The following is a 9,036-nucleotide window of genomic DNA, read 5'->3' on the forward strand; positions in this document are numbered from 1 at the left end:
ACCAGCTGAACAGCCAGAGAAGCCCATTAAACTCCAACTCCCCATCCTGAAAAAACCTGATTTTGTTCAACCATGTTAAACTCATCGTTATGGGTGAAAAAAAAAAAATCTGATTTTCACATTCTCATTTTACCTCCTAAATGTATAATTTCATCAAACTCCCTTTCACAAATGGCTCTTCTATAGCTCATTAGCCACAAGATTTTGTTCTCTTATAAAAATATATCAGGAGGATTTGAGAGTCTGAAAGTGTGATGAAAACCCTGTGTTGGCCCGAGCATACGAGGAGAATCATCGGGAACATTCTCTTCCAGCTGTCCTCAGATGGCGGCGCAGAGTCTTCAGCACGTTCTTTTGACAGATTTTGTGCCTCATTTCCTCACTTGTAACACAGAAATACTAATGCAGCGCCAACCAGCCTTAAAGGGGTGTTCTGAGAATCCTAGCCACATGGTAACTAAAACTGTATTTCGAATATGATTTCGACCTTATATATTTATAGTACTCTAGGGTCTGAATATCTTATATTACTTTTGGCTCCTCTTGTTGTGACTGGAAGCTGTGAATTATATAGACCGTGATGGAAAAATCGCTCCCTGCACAGAACCCTGGACTGCAGTGTCCATAAAAGGCAATGTGCTGGCTCCAGAAATTGCATGATTTCATAGCTAACCTGTGGTTCTACTTCCCTCCCCTTCACATCTGAAAGCGCATTGGGGCGGAGGGGAGAAGAGTTTCTCTCTCTCTCTTTTTTTTTTTTTTTTCTATTTTCATCTCACAGCTCTGTTTCCAAGTCTCCTAGCTGGAAAGCTATTTCTATATGGGAAAGTTATTGCTCCTGGAATGGTCCTATGGTCTAGCCTCTCTCCCAGGGTGGAAATCCTCTCTACCAAACTGAGAGATGACCTGTCCAGCATTACTTAATGTATGCACATATTTATTGAGCACCTACTGTGTGCTAGACATTGCGTCAGGCCTCGCATGTTGGCAGCGTTTGTCGCTCAGTCGTGTCCAGCTCTTTGTGACCCCGTGGACTATAGCCCACCAGGCTCCTCTGTCCATGGATTTCTCCAGGCAGGAGCACTGGAGGAGGTAGCCATTCTCTTCTCCAGGGGATCTTTCTAACCCAGGGATCGAACCTGGGTCTCCTGCATTGCAGGCCAGATTCTTTACGACTGAGCCACCAGGGAAGCAACACAGGAGACCTGGGTTGCAAAGAGTCAGGCATGTTGGCAGACCCTGAGATAAAGATATAAGTCAAGTAGTTTGGGTGAGAGAGGGTCCCAGGAAACACTGGACATGGGGGATGAGAGACAGGGACGGTCTCACATGAAGGAAGACACGAAGGTCATTATCTAGCAAGTTGCTACTCTGGGCAAAGAGAGCTCAGTCCCACTGGCAATCTCAGAAAACTATGAGCTGAAACTCAGGATTAACCCAACGGAGGAGTAAGAGGATGGGAATTCATCCACCAATTCTCCACTGGTTCAGGGCCCTTTCAGGGGAATTCACGGTCAGCATTTCTGACTTCCCTGTGCTTGGACGCTGTGTGTTCCCCAAGGCAAGAAAAGACCTTCAAGTAGAGATTTTCAAGGTCAGCCTTTGACTCTGGAGGTGAATGCCAAAGGATTTGGGGCGAGGGGCACCCATAACGTCTGCTCCATGCGGGGAAGATGGAAAGAATCAAGATCCCCTTTCCTATTCCTATTGTGACCCGAGGGGGGGATGGGACACTCACTCCTTGAACCCAGCGGTGTCCAAGCGGGGTGGGGTATGGGTGGACAGGGGAAAACCCTGGATTAATGGAGGTGGTGAGTCTGAGCGAACGTTGTGCCAAACCTGAGTCACACTGGGTGAAGATGAGCAGCGAGAACCCCGGCTCCAGACGACCTCAGGCGTCTGGAACCCAAATGATGAATGAGGTGGAAATACCAGTCTTCCAGCGGCTGATGGAGATGCAGTTCCCCAGGGGGAAAAAAAAAGCCCCACACAGGGCAAACCTTAGGTAAAGAGGTTAGAAGGAAGTGGGTGAGCTTCTCTCTTCCTTTCCTTCCTTCCTCTCTTCTTTCTGCGAAGTAAAGTCGCTCAGTCGTGTCCGACTCTTTGTGACCCCATGGGCTGTAGCCTACCAGGCTCCTCCCAGGGGGTTTTCCAGGCAAGGGTACTAGAGTAGGTTGCCATTTCCTCCTCCAGAGGATCTTCCCCACCCAGGGATCGAACCCAGGTCTCCTGCATTGTAGGCAGACGCTTTACCGTCTGAGCCACCAGGGAAGTCTGCTAGAACTAGTAGAAAACACAAGAGTCAGGGAACCAGGCAGAAGGGCCAGCAGGGCGGCTACCCAGGGCTGGGGAGGGTGCTTTCCCTAGGCCTGGCTTCTGCTTCACAGTACTTAGCAAAGCCAGCGCACAGGATGCCGAGACGGGCCTGGGCCCACTGGCTTGCAGGAAGGAGCAGATAACACCAGTCAGGCGGCAGGGCCTGTGGGGTATGGGATGAGGCAGGACTGAGTCTGTGTGAGTCAGGAAGCACTCAGGGGTAGGACTTCCACGGGGGGTCCAATGGTTAAGACTTCGCCTTTCAACGTAGGGGGTGCCGGTTTGATTCCCGGTCCCATGTGCCTTGAGGGCCAAAAACCCAAAATATAGAAAATATTGTGACAAATTCAATAAGGAGTTTAAAAATGGTCCACCTCAAAAAAAAAAAAGAAAGAAAGAAAGGCTACCGTGGTGGCTCAGTGGTAAAGAATCTGCCTGCTAATGTAGGAGACAAGTGGTTTAACCACTGCTCCAGGAAGATCCCTCATGCCACAGAGCATCTAAACCAGCGTGTGCCTCAGCCATTGAGCCTGTTGCTCTAGATCCCGGGAGCCACAACTCTGAGCCTGTGCTCCACAACAAGAGACGCCACCACAATGAGAAGCCTGCACACTGCGATAGAGAGGACCACACCCGCTCGTCTCTGCAACTAGAGGAAAGCCCTTGCAGCAGCAAAGACCCAGCACAGCCAAAAATAAATAAATAAAAAGTGCTTAAAAATGTGTCATATGAATTAAAAAAAAAAAAAAACTAGGACTTTCCTGGCGGTACAGTGGATAAGAATCCACCTGCCAAAGCAGGGGACACGGGTTCGATCCCTGGTCCGGGAAGATCCCACATGCCACAGAGCAAGGAAGGCCGTGTACCACAACTACTGAAGCTCGAGGACGCCTAGAGCCTGTGCTCCGCGGCAGGACAAGCCACCGCAATGACGAGCCTGGGCACCGCACCTGCAGAGTGGCCCTGACCAGCACGATAAAGAAAGCCTGAGAGCCACGAATACCCAGCACAATCAAAAATAATTTTTTTTTGACTGAAAAAAAAGGACTCATTCAGGACCGCTAGGGCAGGTGGGGGGCGTGACTCTCCAAGGCAAGGCAGCTTGGAGAGAAGCACTCCACTTTTAGGATGGTTTTCTCTGGGTTGGACTATAATCTGCCTCCCTTGAACTTTTCCTGGGACCCTCTCGGATTTGTTGATCAGTCCCAAGAAAGCTTTTGTCAACATGGTGCCTGGTCCCTGGCAACCAATAAAAGCTCCCCTTTGGGTATGTATTTGTGCTTTGTGTGATATTGGGAAGGTTATCGGGCTTCCCTGGTGGCTCAGTGGTAAAAAATCCACCTGCCAACGCAGGAGACTTGGTTTCAATGCCTGGGTTTGGAAGATCCCCTGGAGGAGGGCATGGCAAACCCACTCCAGTACTCTTTCCTGGAGAATCCCCATGGACAGAAGAGCCTGGCAGGCTATAGTCCATGGGGTCGCAAATAATCAGACATGACTTAGTAACTAAACACAACAGGAAGGTTATGATAAAAATGTTGTGACTAACGTCCCCTCCCCTGGTTTCAGCTAGACTGTTCTAGTCCTGATATTTTCAGGGAAAGTGACTCTGCCCCGGACACAGGTGGGGCTTGTAGTGCTCTACTGCTAAGCTCCTCATCCCTGACCTTCTCTTTCCCATCTCAGGTTCGCCATCCAAGGCATCCTCTCAAACAGCAAGGTCCTTCTTCAATCCACTCTGGTCTACCTTTATAAACCCACCACTGAGATTTCTCTCATTCTGATGCTCAGCCTCTGACAGAATTGTAGATGTACTGAGGTGTGTTCAGTTTTCCTCTCATTGAAAGAAACATATTTTGCGACCCTGTGAACCTGCCATATTAGCCAAAAGGGGCTTCAGTTCATTTTCTGTTGTATGAAAAGTAGAGCAAAAAGAATGTTTGGACTGAAATGCTCTAAACATTAGGTGACAAAGCACAGTGACAATGGATATGACTGCTATCTTATTCGATCCAAACCAAAAGGGGAAAAGAAAAACGACAATAAAGCAACTGCCATTTTTAGCCAAAGCAGCATCTTTAAGGATGAACGACAATGGTGCACATATGTTGGCAAGTCTGCTTGTGGTCACTCCGCAGATTTGTATAAGTGATACTCTTACATCCTAATTAGGATCTGAAACATTAGAATCTTTTACAACTGAAACAAGCCTTTTATTGTTTACTCTGCTTTATATAGTACCACTCAACCACAGACAGGAGACAACTAGATTAATGTACAAATTGTCGAAGGGAATTGAAAAGTTTGGCTAAAAGAGCTGTGTCTTTTGAGCAAAACCTTTTCTGTTTCATTCTAATTGCATGTTTATGGATTTCCGAGACATTAAGAATGATGTGTCCTCATTACAGCAGGCATCCGCACCAAAGGGAGAGAAAAATAAAGGGGGCAATTCTACAGCAAAAAACTCAGAGGGAAGAATAGGATTGTTTTTCTTGCCCAACCAAAAAAAAAAAAAAAAACCAGAAGAAATGGGCTCTCAGTATGGGGCATAACCTTTTCTTTTTCAATTCACATGTTGCTGTTCAGTTGCTCAGTGGTGTCTGATTCTTTGCGACCCCATGGACTGCAGCCCTGTTCTTCATCATTTCTCGGAATTTGCTCAAGCTCATGTCCATTATGTCGGTGATGCCATCCAACCATCTTATTCTCTGTCACTCTCTTTTCATTTTGCCTTCAATCTTTCTCAGGATCAGGGTCTTTTCCTGTGAGTTGGATCTTCACATCAGGTGGCCAAAGTATTAGAGCTTCAGCTTCAGGATCAGTCCTTCCAATGAATATTTGCATGTGGTTGTCCCTAATTCTCATTCATTTTGCTAGAATTTTTAATAATGTTAAATATCTCAGCAATGAATTTTCAATTCTAAATTCCATTGACAATGTAGTTTAAAAAATTCAATCTGGAGAATTTATCTATACACCCACACACAGACACACACATATGCTCTCCAAGTTTAAGTGTACATATATATTTAGGGCTTCCCTGAGAGCTCAGTTGGTAAAGAATCCACCTACAATGCAGGAGACCCTGGTTCAATTACTGGGTCGGGAAGATCCACTGGTGAAGGGGTAGGCTACCCACTCCAGTATTCTTGGGTTTCCCTTGTGGCTCAGCTGATAAAGAATCCACCTGCAACGTGGGAGACCTGGGTTTGATCCCTGGATTGGAAAGATCCCCTGGAGGAGGGAAAGGCTACCCACTCCAGTATTCTGGCCTGGAGAATTCCATGGACTGTATAGTCCTTGGGGTTGCACAGAGTCAGACACGAGTGAGCGACTTTCACTCACTCACTCATATATGTATTTAAAATAAACACTTTCTTTTCCTTAATATTACTGACCATGAATCTGACTATTTGTGTATTTAATGAGAATACATTTCTTTTATAAATGACCTTTCTTCTTTTCCCATTTTTATTGGGAACTGCATTTCCATTGATTCCCATTTTACCAAAAAAGAAACCATTTTTAAAGTCAGGTTAGAAGTATTTTTCCTTTTCTTTTGATCTTAATAACTGACATAAAAGTAGGTTATGTCCTACTTCTAGAAAAGAGCCTGTGCACACTGAGGAATACATGAAGGGAAGCTATAGTTTAAAAGTCATTGTCATTCTCTATTTTCTGAAACATTGAAAATATTAAAGCTGAAATCATCCCTAAGCATGATTTTGCTTCTTTTAGAGGAATGTGGATTTATGTCAAAATCTAAATCCTAGAGAAAAATTAACAACAGTTTTAAAAGAAAAGCAAGTTTTTCAAAATATAAACAGAGTGAACAGCGGTAGATTCATAAATGAGGTCAAAAGAGAAAGAACACGAAACATCTGTTGCTAATATTCCTTTAATGCTTATAGTAAAAATTTCCAAATTAAGTTGTTCTAAGTTGTAAAAACTTGCTTTCTGAATTTTCAGTGACAGAAGGGGAAGAGATCAGAAATCTCAGCAACCATTCTTGCCTGATAATTGTTCTTATTTTTTTTCTCATTTATTTTAGTAAGGTAAGTTTTTTTCTGCCCATCACCAACACTGTCAAATAAATTTTGTTTAGATTTTTTGAAGCAGGAGGTTAGACTGATGCTTCTGGGACTGAAGCCTGGAATAGAATCATCATTTTGTTGTTGTTCAGTTGCCAAGTTGTGTCTGCCTCTTTGCAACCCCACAGACTGCAGCACACCAGGCCTCCCTGTCCCTCACCATCTCCCAGCGTTTGTCCAAGTTCATGTCCATTGAATCGGTGATGCTATCCAAACATCTCATCCTGTGTCGCCCTCTTCTCCTGCTTTCAATCTTTCCCAGCATCAGGATCTTTTCCAATGAGGTTCATATAATAGATGCAAGAATGTTAATTGCATCTATTAACTCTAAATGCCCCCCAGACATTACTTTCTTAATTCTTCCAAACAATCCTATAAATCAGTCATTATTATCTCTACTTCACAGATAAGGAAGGGTGAGTCTTAGATTCAACAACTGTCAGAAAGTGGAACTGAGATTCAAGCAGAGGTCCCTCTGTCTCCAAACTAAAGTATTAGTGACTCCCACATAGGATTAAACAAGCTGATTAAAGATAAAGGTGAAGAACTTGGTGGGAAAAACAGGGTCAAATATGGGCCACTTTCCTCAGAGGTATTAATGAATAGATTTGTGAGTCAAAATTGGATAGAAGTGATAAGGCAGGAATTGAAATAAATTGTTAGGTTAGGATTCAATTTCCCCGACAGCTCAGCAGGTAAAGGTTTCGTCTGCAATGTAGGAGACACACGGATGTGATTTGATCCCTGGGTTGGGAAGATCCCCTGTAGAAAGAAATGGCAACCCACTCCAATATTCTTGCCTGGAGAATTCCAGGGACAGAGGAGCCTCTCAGGCTATAGTCCATGAGGGTGCAGAGAGTCGGACACGACTGAGCACGTGGCATATAATAAAATACATAGGATTCAATTTAGGGCTGGCTTTGAAGTTTGGATTTTATTGAGAGTTTTAAAGTGGGGATGGCTTTTTGAGATTGAGTTTAGATTCAGAGCAGCATTTGCATTAAGGACTGCAAAAGATGGGAACACAGCAGTTAACTTCCCACAGGACAAGAATCAACCCAGGGAATTGTTGAACTACAGATTCCTGGTTCCTCTCCACCCTGATGAATCTACCTCCCGGGGTTAGTGACGAGCCCAGGTGTCTCTAATTATCAGCGAAGTAGAGAAGCGGCTTCCTACTAGAGAGTCAGATTCCCTGGTGGCTCAGACAATGAAGAGTCTGCCTGCAATTCAGGAGACTAGGGTTCAATCCCTGGGTCAGGAAGATACCCTGGAGAAGGAAATGGCAACCCACTCCAGTATTCTAGCCTGAAAAATCCCATGGATGGAGGAGCCTGGCAGGCTACAATTCATGAGGTCGAAAAGAGTCAGACAATGGAGCCCCTTATACAGAGTGAAGTAAGCCAGAAAGATAAAGAACATTACAGCATACTAACACATATATATGGAATTTAGAAAGATGGTAACGATAACCCTATATGCAAAACAGAAAAAGAGACACAGAAATACAGAACAGACTTTTGAACTCTGTGGGAGAAGGTGAGGGTGGGATGTTTCAAAAGAACAGCATGTATACTATCTATGGTGAAACAGATCACCAGCCCAGGTGGGATGCATGAGACAAGTGCTTGGGCCTGGTGCACTGGGGAAGACCCAGAGGAATCGGGTGGAGAGGGAGATGGGAGGGGGGATCGGGATGGGGAATAAGTGTAAATCTATGGCTGATTCATATCAATGTATGACAAAACCCACTGAAATGTTGTGAAGTAATTAGCCTCCAACTAATAAAAAAATTAAAAAAAAAAAAAGAAAAGAGTCAGACAAATCACTTACTAGAGAGTCTTTATCAATCTTTATCAATCTTCTTTATAGAAGATCTTTATCAATCTTCTTTATCAGTACTGGGCCCCACCCCTCAGTTAAAACCATAAACCGAGGGGATGGGAGCAGTTGTTATGTTTTAAAAGATCCCCACATGATTCCAATGGGAAGCCAGGGTTGAAATTGCAAATAGATGGCTAGAGATGAAAAGAGCTAATTTCTCTTCTGGATTCATAAAGCTCTTTAGTGAACCTCTTCTTTGATAATTTTTGGACACTGCTTCGGTTCAGTTCAGTTCAGTCGCTCAGCTGTGTCCGACTCTTTGCGACCCCATGGACTACAGCGCGCCAGACCTCCCTATCCATCACCAACTCCCAGAGCTTACTCAAACTCATGTCCACTGAGTCAGTGATGCCATCCAGCAGTCTCATCCTGTTGTCCCCTTCTCCTCCCACCTTCAATCTTTCCCAGAATCAGGGTCTTTTCAAATGAGTCAGTTCTTCGAATCAGGTGACCAAAGTGTTGGAGTTTCAGCTTCAGCTTCAGTCCTTCCAATGAATATTCAGGGCTGATTTTCTTTAGGATGGACTGGTTGGATCTCCTTGCAGTCCAAGGGACATTCAAGAGTCTTCTCCAAAACCACAGTCCAAAAGCATCAATTCCTTGGCACTCAGCTTTCTTTATAATCCAACTCTCACATCCATACCTGATTACTGAAAAAACCATATCTTAAACATAGCACACTGCTTAATATATATATATTTGCATGCTTTTTTTTATAATAGCATTGTAGCCTTGAAGGACAGAG

At 44.4% G+C, this 9,036-nt stretch overlaps 1 non-coding gene across 1 annotated transcript; it reads right to left on the minus strand.

Moving 5' to 3' along the window:
• Positions 1–2,199: 2,199 nt before the first annotated feature.
• On the minus strand, positions 2,200–2,271 carry TRNAC-ACA. Its single transcript has one exon. It is a non-coding gene; the product is annotated as a tRNA-Cys (tRNA).
• Between the last annotated feature and the right edge of the window lie 6,765 nt (positions 2,272–9,036).

The sequence above is a fragment of the Cervus canadensis genome, chromosome 9, assembly GCF_019320065.1.
Source record: "Cervus canadensis isolate Bull #8, Minnesota chromosome 9, ASM1932006v1, whole genome shotgun sequence".
NCBI classification, from domain to species: domain Eukaryota; kingdom Metazoa; phylum Chordata; class Mammalia; order Artiodactyla; family Cervidae; genus Cervus; species Cervus canadensis.